The sequence below is a fragment of the Onychostoma macrolepis genome, chromosome 01, assembly GCF_012432095.1.
Source record: "Onychostoma macrolepis isolate SWU-2019 chromosome 01, ASM1243209v1, whole genome shotgun sequence".
Lineage (NCBI taxonomy): Eukaryota > Metazoa > Chordata > Actinopteri > Cypriniformes > Cyprinidae > Onychostoma > Onychostoma macrolepis.
In genome coordinates this window covers 20,433,618-20,451,409 of record NC_081155.1, presented here as the reverse complement: position 1 = coordinate 20,451,409, position 17,792 = coordinate 20,433,618, and the positions used below count along the sequence as shown (strand labels likewise).

Below are 17,792 nucleotides of genomic sequence, written 5' to 3'. Positions count from 1 at the left end.
TCTTCAGCAGGATTCTTTTATTGAGAACACAAGCTGTCGGTAGCTGTAGTCATCGAAAATCTAACTTAAAGCAGTGATACATTGTAGTTTATATACATTTAGGGGGCAGTGCTTAGGAATGGAACCCAAGCACCTGGGTGACAACCTTAAGACATGCAAATGAAGTATTCAGGTATAGCATACTGCCCCATTTAACGACTCCTAATCTAATCAGCCTAACTGCCCAAAGACGGGGGCAGGGGCAGCAAGAGCAATTACAAACAAAAGGCAAGAGTCTCCGTCGTCTGGCTCATTTCACTTACAATAAGAGAACAGGAACTGGCAGGGACCTCTTGAATCGTTCATCTGATGTCATCATCTTCACCATAAATGCTAAATACAATGTATATAACTTCTTCAGTTTGTACACTATTACATAGGGATCTAAATTAAACATTTAAATAAATTTGTAATCCCACACCATGAATAATGAATGTACATTGCGCAGTATATGATATGAATAACCAAATTCATTAATCATCCGGATGAACTGCTCCGGATTCTTTTGGTTGGAATGACAGGGGCAGGAAGAAGTGCAACAGGAAACACCATCTTGGGGAAAAAAGTATTAAATCAGAGTTATCCTCCTCCTCCTCTGTGACTAAGCAATGTGAAAAAAATAATGCAACGTTAAATGGAAGAAATGTATTAGTTATTTACACGGGACTGTTTGATACCAGCCTAACTAAAGATGAGGTGCTTGACAGAAATAAATGCTGCTCCTGGTCCACATGTCTTCTTAGTTGTGATCCAGCTGGGCAGATTCACTGATGAAGAGGCAGAAGCTATTAGGAATATTCAAGCCATTTTTTGGTGAGGAATCCTCCACATACACCATGTCACTGTTCACTCATGGAGATCGAATAGAGGGCAGAAACATTCACAGATTTGTGCGTAACAGTCCAAAACTGCTCAGTTTCATCAAAACATGCAGTGGAAGATTCCATGGGTTTAATAATGAAGAAAGGAATCCACAACAGGTCATTCAGTTGTTAGAACAGATGGACAAAATAGTCACTGGGAATGGTGGCCAACATTACACCAATGAGATGCTTGACAGAGAGAAAGCAATTGAGGCAGAAAAAGGTCATATCCTGAAAGAGAAAGAGGAGCAGAGACAGAAGGACACAGAAGCTTTGAGGGCTACATCTGAAGGCGAAGCTTTTGAAAAAGCAAAAGAAAAACAGCAGGCACAATGGCAAGCTGAGAAAAATGTTCGTATGCAAACTGGTGGGTTCACTTTTCTTAATGATGTAATAACTTTTTTCAAAAGAAACTTAAATCTTGAAATGAGCAAGGAAAACATTTCACTCACAGATCAGGTGGAATCACATGCACTAAACTCCCTGCTGAACTAAAATTTAAATAAATAAAATATGCAGCACTCAGCAACAAAGACATAAAGGAGATGTAGAAACTTGGTAAAAATGTTCCTGGCCTTTGCATGTATTGTTTTATGTATTGAAACATTGTTCCACAATGTATATTCAGGGATAAATACATATGATGCATTATGTATTTGTGTATAAAATTTAGGACTTTTTCTAGGTTCTTTAATCATAAACTACTGAATGAGAATGCAAAACAGCCTGAACCAGGACAGTGCACAATGTAGGAGCATGATGTAGCAGTCACATGACTGGTGTTATCAACTTCCCCTTAGGCCTTTCTCACAAGAATCAGAAATGATGTAATGCAGGGTAAAGTTGGTTTGCAATGGGTCTATTCCTATGTTATATTAGTATACTCTTTTCTCAAGAAACACTTTTAACCTTTTCTGTTTTCCTAGCTGTTTTTATATAATACAAACAAATGAAATGTTACTTGTTAGTCACTCATATGGTTCCTGATATATAAAATATGTCCATTTTTTGACTTGTTTAACAAAAGTGTTGAAAGTTTGCTTTTATTCAGGGGGACATTGTGAGAGTTAAAGACAAAGAGAAGGAATTTAGAACTAAAGTAAGGATACCTAAAATGAATGAATAGAGCTCAACAGGAATTTTATTCAGGAACTGTAAAAAAAACAAGCATAGGAAGGATTGCAAGTAATGATGGGGAGAGAGGAAGGGTACAACAAAAGATACAAATGGAAGATTATGTAAGGTTTGTTAATGAATGTTAATGACATGCCAATCAGCTAATCAACTCAAAACACCTGCAAAGGTTCCCTGAGCCTTCAAAATGGTCTCTGAGTTTGGTTCACTAGGCTACACAATCATGGGGAAGACTGCTGATCTGACAGTTGTCCAGAAGACAATCATTGACACCCTTCATAAGGAGGGTAAGCCACAAACATTCATTGCCAAAGAAGCTGGCTGTTCACAGAGTGCTGTATCCAAGCATGTTAACAGAAAGTTGAGTGGAAGGAAAAAGTGTGGAAGAAAAAGATGCACAACCAACCGAGAGAACCGCAGCCTTATGAGGATTGTCAAGCGAAATCGATTCAAAAATTTGGGTGAACTTCACAAGGAATGGACTGAGGCTGGGGTCAAGGCATCAAGAGCCACCACACACAGATGTGTCAAGGAATTTGGCTAGAGTTGTCATATTCCTCTTATTAAGCCACTCCTGAACCACAGACAACGTCAGAGGCGTCTTACCTGGGCTAAGGAGAAGAAGAACCGGACTGTTGCCCAGTGGTCCAAAGTCCTCTTTTCAGATGAGAGCAAGTTTTGTATTTCATTTGGAAACCAAGGTCCTAGAGTCCAGAGGAAGGGTGGAGAAGCTCATAGCACAAGTTGCTTGAAGTCCAGTGTTAAGTTTCCACAGTCTGTGATGATTTGGGGTGCAATGTCATCTGCTGGTGTTGGTGAGCTGAAGGCCACTGTCAAAGAAACCTGGGCTTCCATACCACCTCAGCAGTGCCACAAACTGATCACCTCCATGCCACGCCTAATTGAGGCAGTAATTAAAGCAAAAGGAGCCCCTACCAAGTATTGAGTATATATACAGTAAATGAACATACTTTCCAGAAGGCCAACAATTCACTAAAAATTTTTTTTTATTGGTCTTATGAAGTATTCTAATTTGTTGAGATAGTGAATTGGTGGGTTTTTGTTAAATGTGAGCCAAAATCATCACAATTAAAAGAACCAAAGACTTAAACTACTTCAGTCTGTGTGCATTGAATTTAATACATGAGTTTCACAATTTGAGTTGAATTACTGAAATAAATTAACTTTTCCACGACATTCTAATTTATTGAGATGCACCTGTATAGCGACTTTTTGCAGAGAAAACAAAACAAAAACCCAGTTTACATTTATCTGGTTGTTAGTTAAACGTCCCTTCAGATCCCCAAAGCAAACAAAGCAACTGCTAATATAGCCTACACTCACGATGTGTTAGATACGAACGTTTTAAAAGATTAATTGTTTTGCTATAAATGAATAACGCCCATAAACACTTGTTGAGTGAAGACAGTATTCAATAGGCCTACGTCAAGACGCAAATACTCGCAAGATGTGTTCCTCATTTAAAGGTAAGTTCTAGTTTCTGGCTGCATTTAAAGCACTAGCAGTGCTGGTGTAAAACTAGTAAAAGCTTAATGGGGAATACTAGCATCAGTTCTTAACATAGAGGACATCCAAACCAATTCCCTAGAACATCATTATATGCTTAAACATTAAGATTTGTACTCATGGAAATTACTAAAGTAGTCAAACCTGTTCATTAGAAGGGGGTGACTCAATACTTTTGGCAATTGTAATGAGGAGGCAGTGGCGTCAGGATCCATGTGCAGTTTTATTGAGACACAAGAGAAGTCAGACAGGCATAAATCAGTAACTGGTGTCAGATATAGCAGAGGCAGGGCAGAATCAGAAACAGAGTTCGGGCTGAGGGTCAAGGCAGGCAGCAATCCTTCGGAAACGGGTAAACAATCCAGGTCATCAACAGGTAAGCAAACACAGGGAAACCGCTCAGAAATGACTGCATAGCAAATCAAGACTTCGCAGGGAGAGCAAGGGCGGCACAGTTTAAATAGACCAAGCAATGAGGAACACCTGTGCAGGTGATCAGTCTCTGGCACGGGGTACATGGGAAATGAAGTCTTAATGAACCGGTTAATACTCTGGTGATAGTTCCCTCTGGTGGTGATTGGAGGGAGCCACAGAGGCTGAATTTGTGACAGCAATATAGTGTATCTATCTATCTATCCATCTATCTATCTATCTATAAATATTTCAGACACATTCAATATAATATTCTTGTTTATGTAATAGTTGCATCAGTGCATCATCCAGGCGAACCACTCCGGATTCTGGTTGGAAAAACGGGTGGATAAAAGTGCAACAGGCAACACAATCCTGGGAAAAAAGGTTTTTAAATCTGAGATATCATCCTCTGTGACTGTAGAATGTGAAAAATTTCATGCAATTATAATTGGCAGAAAAGTATCAGTCATTGACTCTCCAGGTCTGTCTGACAGCAGCCTAACTACAGAGGAAGTAGTCAACAAAATTAAATGCTGTACATTTGTGCGGGACAACCCAAAACTGCTCAGTTTCATTAAAACATGCTATAGACGATACCACGTGTTCGACAATAAAGAAGAAAACCCTGAACAGGTCAATCAGTTGCTAGACCAGATTGATAAAATGGTAACTGGAAATGGTGGGCAACATTACACCACTGAGATGCTTGAAAAGATAGAAAAAGCGATTGAAAAAGAGAAACAACGTATCCTGCAGGAGACTGAGGAGCAGAGACAGAAAGATTTAGAAGTTCTGAGGGCTCAACTTGAAGATGAGGCCTATGAAAAAGCTATAAGAAAAAACTGAATAATGACTACGAGGAGCGAACAAGATGGAAAGCAGAGAGGAACCCTTCATTTATAATGAATGTGGTGAATTATTTGAAGAAACTGTTCAACTTTGTCTAAGCCAGTTCATCTCCAATGGACTTACCTTCATCAAAAAGTTTAAAACAAATAATGGTCTTTTCTAGTTAATATGACCATTGTCAGAGAGTCACCGTCAACGCCATCACAAGCAATCACGAGATCACAGTCACCTGAGTTTTGATCGCCTGCACCTGCTCACCCTCATCAGCACTGCCATAAAGCACCCACACTCTCTGACATTCATCGTCCGGTCTACGGTTCACATACGGAACGGTAACCTGGCTCCTTTCTACTAACTTCTCCCATTGTTACTCCTCAGAGTCTCTCCAGCGGTACTCCACCGAATCCTCCCACGATCTCCTACGATTACCCTCATTGCTCTCCGGACTCACACCATCCAGTACTTTGCGATCTCCCCCATTGAAAGACTCACCTCCACGTGCACGAACTATCATATCACTATTATTGAATAAAGTCACATTCACCTCTACCCTTGGCTCTTGGCTCTGTTTTGTGACAGAAGACCGGACCAACACCGACACCGTCACCAGCATGGATCCCCGGCCATCATCAGCATCGGAGATCTGGGAGGAGCTGGTGAACACTCTGCGGGCCTCGCTGCTTCCTCATCCAGCTCCTCCATCTGCCTTGGCCAGTCCCATGGCGCTGCCTGCCACCTATGCGGGTGATTCGGCTGAGTGTGGCGGCTTTTTGCTACAACTGTCCCTCTATTTGGAGATGCAACCGCAGAAATTCCCTACCGAGCGCTCCAAGGTAGCTTTTTTGATTTCCCTCCTCACCGGGAGGGCGTTAAATTGGGCTAAGGCCATTTGGGATGCCAATACTGCCATAATCAATTCCTATGAGGCTTTTACTCGTCATTTCCAGGAAGTATTTGGAGCAGCTACAGGAGCGCTCTCGGTATCGGATTCACTCCTGAACTTACGTCAAGGCACTTCTTCCACCCCAGAGTACACATTACAATTCCGCACTCTGGCGGCCTCAAGCGGCTGGAATGAGGCGGCGCTTCTTAGCGCCTACCGTCAGGGGTTGGAGCCTTCGATCCGCCGGCAAATGGTAATATACGACGATACATTGGGATTGGAAGTATTCATGCAGCGAGCCAACAGTATCTCCCAGCGTCTCACTGCATGTGACCTCTCAGAAGCCGCTCACCAGCCCGTTTCACCCGCTGCCACCCCTCCAATACCAGAGCCCATGCTCATAGACACGGCTCGTCTCACTAACCGCGAGCGTACAAGACGATTAACATCTGGCCTGTGTCTTTATTGTGCCTCCACGGAACACTACATCAAGGCTTGCCCCATCAAACCCCGACGTCCTGCGGTGAGTACACTTCAAATGAATCCTCTGATCTCGAAACTGTCAGTCATTTCAGTACAACTCCTCACCCCTTTTCAATCCGTTCCAGCCACTGCCCTGGTCGACTCGGGCTCCTCTGGAAATTTCATCTCCCAGGACTTCGGTTTGTGTTTGTAGCTCCGTGTACCTTCGCTTTTTATTGAATCTCTACTTTACTTTCAATCCCTTTTGTCTAAAGTGATAATATATAACTTAATTCCCACCATATTTCTGGTGTTATCTTTCAAACTAATCTAACTAATTTGATCGTTCTCCTTTAAAAACCCATGAGTGCAGCTTGTTAGCCCGTTAGCTTGTCACTCGTGGTTCCATTTGCATTCTATTCGCGCCTATTATTATTTTATTTTTCCTCGCTCCGTTTTCATGAGCTCATCAAACAACAGTGGTAAGTGGTAAGTTAAGTTGGTATCATTCATCAATCACGGTGAGTAATGGCTTCTTCTCCTGCTATTGTTGTTTGCACTGTTTGCCACATGTATAGTTTATCTGTCTCTGTCAGCAGCGAGGGATTCACATGTGATAAATGCAGGGAAATAGTTAGGCTGACAGAGAAGGTTTTAGAACTAGAGACACGCATCCAAACTTTAGTTGAGGATAGTAAGAATGTGAGGGCTGTAGATACTGCTTTGGATGCGACTAGCTCAAGGAGTCCTGTACATTGTTCGGTTTCGGTTGAGCCCGTGCAGCAGGGCAACTGGGTGACAGTGAGGCGGCATAGTCGCGGGTCAAAACACCACTCTTCCGTTCCGATCAGAACATCAAACAGGTTCTCCCCACTCAGTGACGCACCCACCGAGAAACCTGATGAAAGTGCTCTAGTTATTGGCGATTCTATTGTACGGAACGTGAAAATAGAGACACCAGCCACCATAGTCCATTGTTTACCAGGAGCCAGAGCGCCTGACATCTTGGCAAATTTAAAAGTGCTGACTAATGCTAAACGTAAATTCAGTAAGATTGTTATCCACGTCGGCGCTAATGATGTTCGACTTCGCCAGTCGGAGATCACCAAAATAATGTTAAAGAGGTGTGTGAACTTGCAAGTACGATGTCAGACACTGTAATATGCTCTGGTCCGCTCCTGCTTACCGTGGTGATGAGATTCATAGCAGACTGTCGTCACTTAATGGCTGGATGTCTAAGTGGTGCCCGCAAAATAACATAGGCTTTATAGACAATTGGAAGAATTTTTGGGGCAGACCTGACCTGTTGAAAAGAGATGGTGTTCATCCCTCTTGGGGTGGTGCCGCTCTTCTCTCTAGAAATATGGCACATAGTCTTAGAGTTTGTACTTGACTAACTGGAGCCCAGGTCAGGAAGCAGACAGACTGGCTAAACCGATCGTCTGCTAGCCGCCTCACGCCACCAAAGTCAGTTAACTCTCAGCACATAGAAACTTTTTCACCTAGATATCACACTATAGAGACTGTGTCTGTTCCCCGAACTAGAAAATACAGAAAACATCCAAACCAAAGTAATAGTAACAATTTAATTGATGTTCAACAAATAAAAACGATATAATACAGATAAACACATGATAAAGCTTGGCTTATTAAATATTAGATCCCTTTCTTCAAAAGCACTTTTTGTAAATGATATGTTCACTGACCATAAACTAGATGTGCTTTGTCTGACAGAAACCTGGCTAAAACAAGATGATTACATTACTTTAAACGAGTCTACACCCCAAGATTACTGTTACAAACATGAACCGCGTCCAAAAGGTAAAGGGGAGGTGTTGCTACAATTTATAGAAATATTTTCAGTATCTCTCAGAGGTTGGGTTTCAAGTATAATTCGTTCAAGTAATGGTGCTTCATATAACGTTATCCAAAGAAACAAGTGTTAATGATAAATCCTGTGATGTTTGTACTGGCTACTGTATACAGGCCACCAGGGCACCATACAGACTTTATTAAAGAATTTTCTGATCTTCTATCAGAGTTAGTGCTGACTGCAGATAAAGTCCTAATCGTTGGTGATTTTAATATCCATGTTGATAATGACAGAGATTCGTTGGGATCAGCATTTATAGACATTCTAAACTCAATTGGTGTTAAACAACACGTGTCAGGACCTACTCATTGTCGAAATCATACTCTAGATTTAATACTGTCACATGGAATTGATGTCAGTGGCGTTGAAATTTTGCAGCAGAGCGATGATATCTCAGATCATTATCTAGTCTCCTGTATATTCCATATAGCTAAAGCTGTAAAGCCAACTTCTTGTTACAAATATGGTAGAACCATTACCTCTACCACAAAAGACTGCTTTATAAATAATCTTCCTGACTTATCTCAGTTCCTCAGCATATCCAATAGCTCAGAACAACTTGATGATGTAACAGGAACTATGGACTCTCTTTTCTAGCACTTTAGATGCGGTTGCTCCTTTACGCTTAAGGAAGATTAAGGATAAGAGTCCAACACCGTGGTATAATGAGCACACTCGCGCCCTAAAGAGAGCAGCCCGGAAAATGGAGCGCAGCTGGAGGAAAACTAAATTAGAGGTATTTCGTTTAGCTTGGCGGGAAAGTACCCTATCCTACAGAAAAGCATTAAAAACTGCTAGATCTGATTACTTTTCGTCTCTTCTAGAAGAAAACAAACATAACCCCCGATATTTATTCAATACAGTAACTAAATTAACGAAAAATCAAGCATCAACAGGTGTTGGCATTTCCCAAGAGCATAGCAGTAATGACTTTATGAATTACTTCACTTCCAAGATCGATACTATCAGAGATAAAATTGTATCCCTGCAGCCGTCAACTACAGTATCGCATCAGATAGCGCACAATAGACCCCCTGAGGAACAATTCCACTCATTCTCTACTGTAGGAGAGGAAGAATTGTATAAACTTGTTAAATCATCTAAACCAACATCATGTATGTTAGACCCGATTCCATCTAAACTACTAAAAGAGCTACTTCCAGAAGTCATAGATCCTCTTTTGGCTATTATTAATTCATCATTGTCATTAGGATATGTCCCCAAAACCTTCAAATTGGCTGTTATTAAGCCTCTCATTAAAAAACCACAACTTGACCCCAAAGATCTAGTTAATTACAGACCGATCTCAAATCTCCTTTTCTGTCAAAGATACTAGAAAAGGTAGTATCCTCACAATTATATTCCTTCCTAGAGAAAATGATATCTGTGAGGAATTCCAGTCAGGATTTAGATCGTATCATAGTACTGAGACTGCTCTCATTAGAGTTACAAATGACCTGCTTCTATCATCTGATTGTGGTTGTATCTCTTTATTAGTTCTACTGGATCTTAGCGCCATGCTCGACACTATCGACCACGACATTCTTTTGAATAGACTACAAAACTTTGTTGGCATTAGTGGAAGTGCCTTAGCATGGTTCAAATCGTACTTATCTGACCGCCATCAGTTCGTAGCAGTGAATGAAGAGGTATCATATCGATCACAAGTGCAGTATGGAGTACCTCAAGGCTCAGTACTAGGGCCGTTACTTTTCACGCTCTATATGTTACCCTTGGGAGATATTATCAGGAGACATGGTGTTAGCTTTCACTGTTATGCTGATGATACTCAGCTCTATATTTCTTCGCGGCCCGGTGAAACACACCAAATTGAGAAACTAACGGAATGCATAGTCGATATAAAAACTGGATGACGAGTAATTTTTACTGCTAAATTCTGAAAAACAGAGGTGTTAATTATCGGACCTAAAACCCCACATGTAACCTAGAACATTATCTAACACTTGACGGCTGCTCTGTCAATTCTTCTTCATCAGTCAGGAACCTAGGTGTGCTGTTCGATAGCAATCTGTCATTTGAAAGCCATGTTTCTAGCATCTGTAAAACTGCATTTTTCATCTCAAAAGCATATCTAAATTACCAATGCTCTCAACGTCAAATGCAGAAATGTTAATTCATGCTTATGACCTCAAGGTTAGACTATTGTAATGCTTTATTGGGTGGTTGTTCTGCACGCTTGATCAACAAACTACAGTTAGTCCAAAATGCAGCAGCTAGAGTCCTTACTAGAACCAGGAAATATGACCATATTAGCCCGGTTCTGTCAACACTGCACTGGCTCCCTATCAAGCATCGGATAGATTTTAAAATCTTGTTAATTACTTATAAAGCCCTGAATGGTTTAGCTCCTCAGTACTTGAGCGAGCTCTTATCGCATTATAGTCCTCCACGTCCGCTGCGTTCTCAAAACTCTGGCCGTTTGATAATACCTAGAATATCAAAATCGACTGCGGGCGGCAGATCCTTTTCCTATTTAGCACCCAAACTCTGGAACAGTCTACCTAACACTGTTCGGGAGGCAGACACACTCTGTCAGTTTAAATCTAGATTAAAGACCCATCTCTTTAGCCTGGCTTACACATAACACATTAATACGCTTCTATTATTCAAATCCGTTAAAGGATTGTTAGGCTGCATTAATTAGATCAACCGAACCGGGAACACTCCCCATAACACACGATGTACTCGTTACATCGTAAGTTGAATGGCATCTGCGCTAATGTTTGTCTGTTTTTTCCTAGTCTGTTTCTCGGTCCGTGTCCGATCAGATGGTGGGTCGGCGCCGGAGGTGACGTCTGCGGCCCTGATCGTCGGCGGAGACCAGGACGCCCGGATGACCCCAGAGATATATCCCCAGATATATCAACCAAAAATAACAAAATAACTAAAATATAATAAAATACCTAACTACATAATACTACTATTGTTAGAAATTGCAACAAAATTAAAATAGAAATAGAAACTTTTGAACTGCGGGTTTCGTCTGGTCAGAGGAGAACTGGCCCCGACTGAGCCTGGTTTCTCCCAAGGTTTTTCTCCATTCTGTCTCAGAGGAGTTTTGGTTCCTTGCCGCTGTCGCCTCTGGCTTGCTCAGTTGGGGACACTTAATTTCTAGCGATTATCGCCGATTTGATTGCACAGATACTATTTAAACTAAACTGAGCTAGACAATGACATCTCTGAATTCAATAATGAAATGCCTTTAACTGAAAATTGAGTGTTTAATCTTATCATTATACATTACTGACACTCTATCCTCCAATTTGATACTGTTAAGTGCTTTGACACAATCTGTATTGTAAAAGCGCTATATAAATAAAGGTGACTTGACTTGACTTGACTTCGCCAATCGTCTCCACCTGTCCCTCCAAAGACGTTCCCAGGAGCTCCGAGTCGAGACAATCAATGGAAAGCCGCTAGGACGTGGGCACGTCCTGTATGAGGTTCCAACTATGCCACTCAAAATTGGAGTTCTGCATGAGGAAGCAATAAAATTTCTGGTACTGGAGGGCTCCACCATGGACATCATCCTGGGACGCCCCTGGCTCATCCTCCACTCACTGGTAATCAGATGGGTAACGAGTGAGATTCTTCGCTGGAGTGAGGAGTGTTTTCAACGGTGTCTCAAGGGAATTCCACAACCTTCGCACAAACCCCCACAACTCCAAGTGGCCTCCACGAAGATTGAGAGCCCTGATTCCGACAAAGTCCTTGAAGTCCCATCTGATTACAGGGCGTTCCAGGATGTTTTTTGTAAGCAGGCAGCCACACAACTACCACCACATCGGCCATGGGACTGTGCCATAGATCTGCTGCCTGGGTACAAACTCCCCAAGGGTAGAGTATACCCACTGTCCATCCCGGAGCGCAAGGCTATGGAGGAATACATCGAGGAGGCTCTCAAACAGGGGTGTAACCCCGGTGTCCTGGCCAAATTCCCGCCACTGGCCCTTGTCAATCATGGCCTCCTAATAATCCCCATCCACTTGATTGGCTCTATCTCTCTCTCCTCTCCACCTGTAGCTGGTGTGTGGTGAGCGCACTGGCGCCGTTGTCCTGTGGCTGCCGTCGCATCATCCAAGTGGATGCTGCACACTGGTGGTGGTTGAGGAGAGACCCCCCACATGATTGTAAAGCGCTTTGGGTGTATAGCAATACACAATAAAAGCGCTATATAAATGCTTCATTCCTTCCTTCCTTCCTTCCTTCCTTCCAAACAGGGGTATATCTGGCCATCCAATTCTCCAGCGGCTTCAAGCTTCTTCTTCGTGGGTAAGAAGGACGGGGGCTTACGACCATGCATCGACTACAGAACCCTCAACTCCCAAACCGTCAAGCTCCCCTATCCACTTCCCCTGGTCCCGGCCGCCCTTGAGGAACTCCGTGGGGCCCGCATCTTCACGAAGCTGGACCTGCGCAGCGCTTATAACCTCGTTCGGATCAGGAAGGGGGACGAGTGGAAGACTGCCTTCATTACCCCATCAGGCCACTATGAATACTTGGTTATGCCCTATGGACTTGCCAACGCCCCTTCCGTGTTCCAAGGCTTCATGAACGAGGTGTTCCGGGAGTTCCTCCATCGATTCGTCGTGGTCTACATAGATGACATCTTGATCTACTCCCGGAACCTGGCCGACCATTGCCAACACGTTGCGCAGGTCCTAGAGAGACTTCGACACTACCAACTCTATCTAAAACTGGAGAAATGCGAATTCCATCGCCCCACGGTACAGTTCCTCGGATACGTAATAGGCAAGGAGGGAATACTAATGGACCAGGGGAAAGTCACTGCTGTCTCCACCTGGCCTGTTCCCCAAACTATCAAAGAACTCCAAAGATTCCTAGGATTTGCTAATTTCTACCGTCGTTTCATAAAGAACTTCAGTATGATCACCGCTCCACTCACCACCATTCACCAGGGAAAGCCCAAGTCCCTGTCCTTCGACCCCAGTGCCCACCAAGCCTTTGATGCTTTGAAGAATGCTTTCAGTACAGCCCCCATCCTCCGTCATCCCAACCCAGATCAACCCTTCATCGTCGAGGTGGACGCCTCCACCACCGGCGTCGGGGCCGTACTGTCCCAGCATTATGGCGAGCCTCCCAGCCTCCAGCCTTGCACCTATTACTCGAAGAAACTGACCCCCGTGGAGTAGAATTATGACATCGGTAACAGGGAACTCCTAGCCATTAAACTGGCCCTTGAGGAGTGGCGGCATTGGCTGGAGGGAGCCAAACAACCATTCACAGTAATCACCGATCACAAGAATCTCCAATACCTCCGTGAAGCCCGAAGACTCAACCCTCGCCAAGCCCGCTGGGCCCTATTCTTCACCCGTTTTCAATTCACCATCACCTACCATACCCTCCAAGCTCGGTACTGGTGGCCCAGTATGTCCCGTGATGTCATCAGGTTCGTCCAGAGTTGCTCAGTCTGCGCCATGTCATCCACTCCCCGACAGTTACCGGTGGGCAAGCTCATTCCACTCCCTGTACCTCGCAGACCATGGTCTCATATAAGAATCGATTTTGTAACAGATTTGCCTAACTCAGATGGGAACACCTGTGTACTGGTGATAGTGGACCGCTTCTCCAAAGGGTGCAAACTGATTCCTCTCCCCGGCTTGCCCACCGCACTGGACACAGCAGAACACCTCTTCCACAACGTCTTCAGGCATTATGGTATCCCCGAAGATATAGTGTCCGACCGCGGACCTCAATTTATTTCCCACGTCTGGAAAGCCTTCTTCCGCCTCTTGGGTGTCACCGTGAGCTTATCTTCGGGGTACCATCCTCAGACTAATGGCCAGACTGAGCGGAAGATCCAGGAGCTCGGACGATACCTCCGGGCATACTGTCATCAAGATCAGCACAGCTGGAGCCGTTTCCTCCCGTGGGCCGAGTATGCCCAGAATTCCCTCCGACAAGACACCACAGGCCTTACTCCATTTCAATGAATACTCGGTTACCAACCACCGCTCTTCCCGTGGACGGGAGAGCCTTCGGAGGTTCCAGCTGTGGACCACTGGTTCCGGGTGAGCGAGAGAGTGTGGGACTCAGCGCACGTCCACCTGCAACGGGCAGTGCGGAGACATAAAGCCTTCGCCGATGTCCACCGTAAGCCCACTCCCCTTTACCATCCAGGAGATCGAGTGTGGCTTTCTACCAGAGACCTGCGACTCCGCCTGCCTTGTAAAAAACTGAGTCCCCGCTACATAGGTCCGTTTCAGATCTTGAGGCAGATCAATGAAGTCTCCTATCAGCTCCAACTTCCTCCCAGGTACCGTATCCACCCCACTTTCCACATGTCCCTACTGAAACCTTTTTCCTCTCTTACCCCAGACCCACCAGAACCGGACGAGCCTCCTCCTCCAGAAATCCTGGACCAACCCTCCATCTACCAAGTCCACGAGATTCTGGATTCACGGCGGCGGGGAGGTCGACTGGAATACCTGGTCGACTGGGAAGGCTATGGGCCGGAAGAGAGATCCTGGGTGGCCTGGGACGACATCCTTGACCCACTATTACTCCTGGAGTTCCACCGTAACCATCCAAACCGTCCCGCACCCAGAGGTCGAGGTCGCCCCCGCTGCCGTGTAAGGGCGTCTGGAGCCACCCCTGGAGGGGGTAGTGTCAGATAGTCACCGTCAACGTCATCACAAGCAATCACGAGATCACAGTCACCTGAGTTTTGATCACCTGCACCTGCTCACCCTCATCAGCACCGCCATAAAGCACCCACACTCTCTGACATTCATTGTCCGGTCTACGGTTCACATACGGAACGGTAACCTGGCTCCTTTCTACTAACTTCTCCCATTGTTACTCCTCAGATTCTCTCCAGCGATACTCCACCGAATCCTCCCACGATCTCCTACGATTACCCTCATTGCTCTCCGGACTCACACCATCCAGTACTCTGCGATCTCCCCCATTGAAAGACTCACCTCCACGTGCACGAACTATCATATCACTATTATTGAATAAAGTCACATTCACCTCTACCCTTGGCTCTTGGCTCTGTTTTGTGACAACCATATTACCATATTTCATACACTTGTGATTTTGTAAGTGCCATGATTCTTTTGCTAAATTAGTCCTAGAAAGTCCTGTATGTCTCTCCCCTTATTTGAAATTTTTAACACAGAGAAACCATAAAATACATTTTTAATACACCACTTGCATCAGTCGCTACAATTTATGTCCAAAAATCTTAAAAGTTAATAAAGACTAGTTTTGTTTAGTTCTTTTCTGAATTAACTCTGTTGTTTTCACATTATTAAAATTGCATTTGAACATATGAAATGTGCTTGTTTGAAACTCAGCATACTTAGGCAGCCAGCTGACAAATTTTATTTTCAAGTTTGTAAAGTATTGATGCATTAATTTTGTTCAAAATTGTATTTCTAAAGATGAACAGCTTACATTTTTTCACTGCATGTTTAGAATTAAGGAAAACCTCAACTGCTCACCTAAAAACTTACCACAAATATTTGTTCGTACCTGGTATTCAGTCTGAAGTCTTGGTAGTTTTAGTGCTGCAATTGAGCATTCCATTACCTTATATCAGTATCTTAGTTCCTATTTTATAGTAGGCTATCTTAGTTTCTTGGTTTCTTAGGCCTACACACCCATTGTTTGTGTTTGTTTGTTTGTTTGTGTGTGTGTGTGTGTGTACTGATTCAAGCCTTTGGGTACTTGATGTGTATTTGGTTGCTGTGGGTATCTCTTATTAGAGTTGTGTTCATAGATCCCACCCTGTCATCCTGTCCTGTCTTGATTCACACAAATTACACTTGAAAGGCTAATAAATGGCAATTATGGAGAGATTGTAATACAAATAGGCCTATATACATTTCCTATGAAAATTAGGTGAAATGTATTTTAATTGAACAGACACAGAACAGTGTAAATAACCCATCATTTTATACTGAGTGACTTTTAGACACAATATTTCAATTTATTTTCTCTGTTTTTCTCAGCCAAAAAAAAAAAAAAAAAAATCCTGAATGAATCAGCATTTTTGAATGAATCTGTTAAATTTATTGACTTAAACAATTGCAGAATTCAGAACTGCATACTGGCATACTGTTTCTAATATTTTTGCAAATTTTTTCTGTGGCAGAAACAGTGTAGTTTGCCGTTCTGACTTCAGCAAGTCTCTTGTTTTGCTCAAATGAAGAATCAATCTTTAGTTCAATGAATCAGTTCACAGAAAAATCCCCTTCACAGACTGTCAGTCTGTCTGGAACTCGTGAACAGACAAGCGAACACTTTTGGATAGTTAAGTCTCACTTAAAATGTGACTCGTTTACACCTGGCATTAACATCCTTTTTTTTTTTTTTTGGTGACCAGATCATACATGTTCAGTGCTAAATTCAGGTGTAAACAGGGTCTAAAACATTTTGTGACTGGATCCCTGAAACCAGGTAGTCATTTTGAACAATAAAATGTAATTTAATGAGATCTATTGCATACGTTTGATATTGGTACTGTCACAAATCTGGTCCGTGGCTTTCCGTCTGATTACCACCAGAGGTCGCCCTCCTATCATACTGACTTTCACACCACACTGACTGTTACACATCACCCTGGACTGCATTTCCCATCATCCATTGCACTGAGTACACACAGCTGTAACCAATCACACGCTCACCTGAAAGCTATTACACACACTATATAACACCCACTCAGATCCTGCTCAAGTCACTGAGTATTGTTTAGCGATAGCTACTCTACGGAGCCAGTTCTACTGCCATAGTTTAATCATAGTCTTGCCTTGCCTGTTTTCCCGTGTTCTGATTCTCGCCTGTGTATTTCGGATTTCCCCTTTCATCTTGTCTTTCGGACTCGGACTCGAACTCCTGCCTGGACCTTTGCTTGTGTACCTGGATTATCTCTCTTTGTTTTGCCCCCTGGATTATGTCTGCCATCGATCGACCCACGCCTGTTTACTGGACTGCTCGTGACTTGCCCTCTATATACCTGTTTGCCAGTTTTCGACCCTGCCTGTGTATGACCATGTCTATGAATAAAGCCCTGCAGATGGATCCGCACGTCTCATGCTCTGATCACTCCATAACAGGTACAATGATAAATAATACAAATAAATGTATACATTTTTAATGGTGTATATATACATTGTATACTAGTCTACAGAGGTTAAGGTTAGATTTGGGCTGGTCTCTAAAAAGAAAAAAACCTACAGGTGTTCAACAAGTACAAACCATTCACTGATTTTGTCCAAGTTTTCTCATAATGAACTTTTCAAGAATAGTAAACAGAAAATCTGCGATTATGTTGATATATGTGTTGTTTCTCTCTTCCCTCCCTCTCTTTTCTTTCCCACAACTCTGTTATGGTCTGATTCAGAGCCTCTGCTTCACATTTGATTTTCAGATTCTCCAGTTCTTTGCTCCTCTGCTCTTCATTTTCCATTAAGATTGGTGCTATATAGCACTAAAAGTGGTTCTTGGCTCATAATCATAGGGGAACCACTTTTGGTGCTATATAGCACCCAGGGCTTAATTTGTGCCGGAACAAGCCAGATCCGGATCCGGCACCTCCGAAATCCGATCCGGCACCTCATTTTGTCGGATCCCCCTTCTCATGCAGCAATATGAAAGAAGTTTGTGCTGACCTATAGTGTGCATATATGAAACATCCTCTATAATGACTGCGCTTGCAGCACATCTAAATTTGAAATAAAGAACCTGAGCGCGCAAAAGA

The 17,792-nt window shown here is 43.3% G+C and overlaps 3 pseudogenes; all 3 read left to right on the top strand.

Moving 5' to 3' along the window:
* Positions 1 to 517: 517 nt before the first annotated feature.
* On the top strand, positions 518 to 1,397 carry LOC131543825 (GTPase IMAP family member 9-like; annotated as a pseudogene).
* A 2,379-nt stretch (positions 1,398 to 3,776) lies between these two features.
* LOC131543818 (GTPase IMAP family member 4-like) lies at positions 3,777 to 4,924 on the top strand (annotated as a pseudogene).
* Positions 4,925 to 6,636: 1,712 nt separating this feature from the next.
* On the top strand, positions 6,637 to 7,774 carry LOC131546142 (uncharacterized; annotated as a pseudogene).
* Positions 7,775 to 17,792: the final 10,018 nt, after the last annotated feature.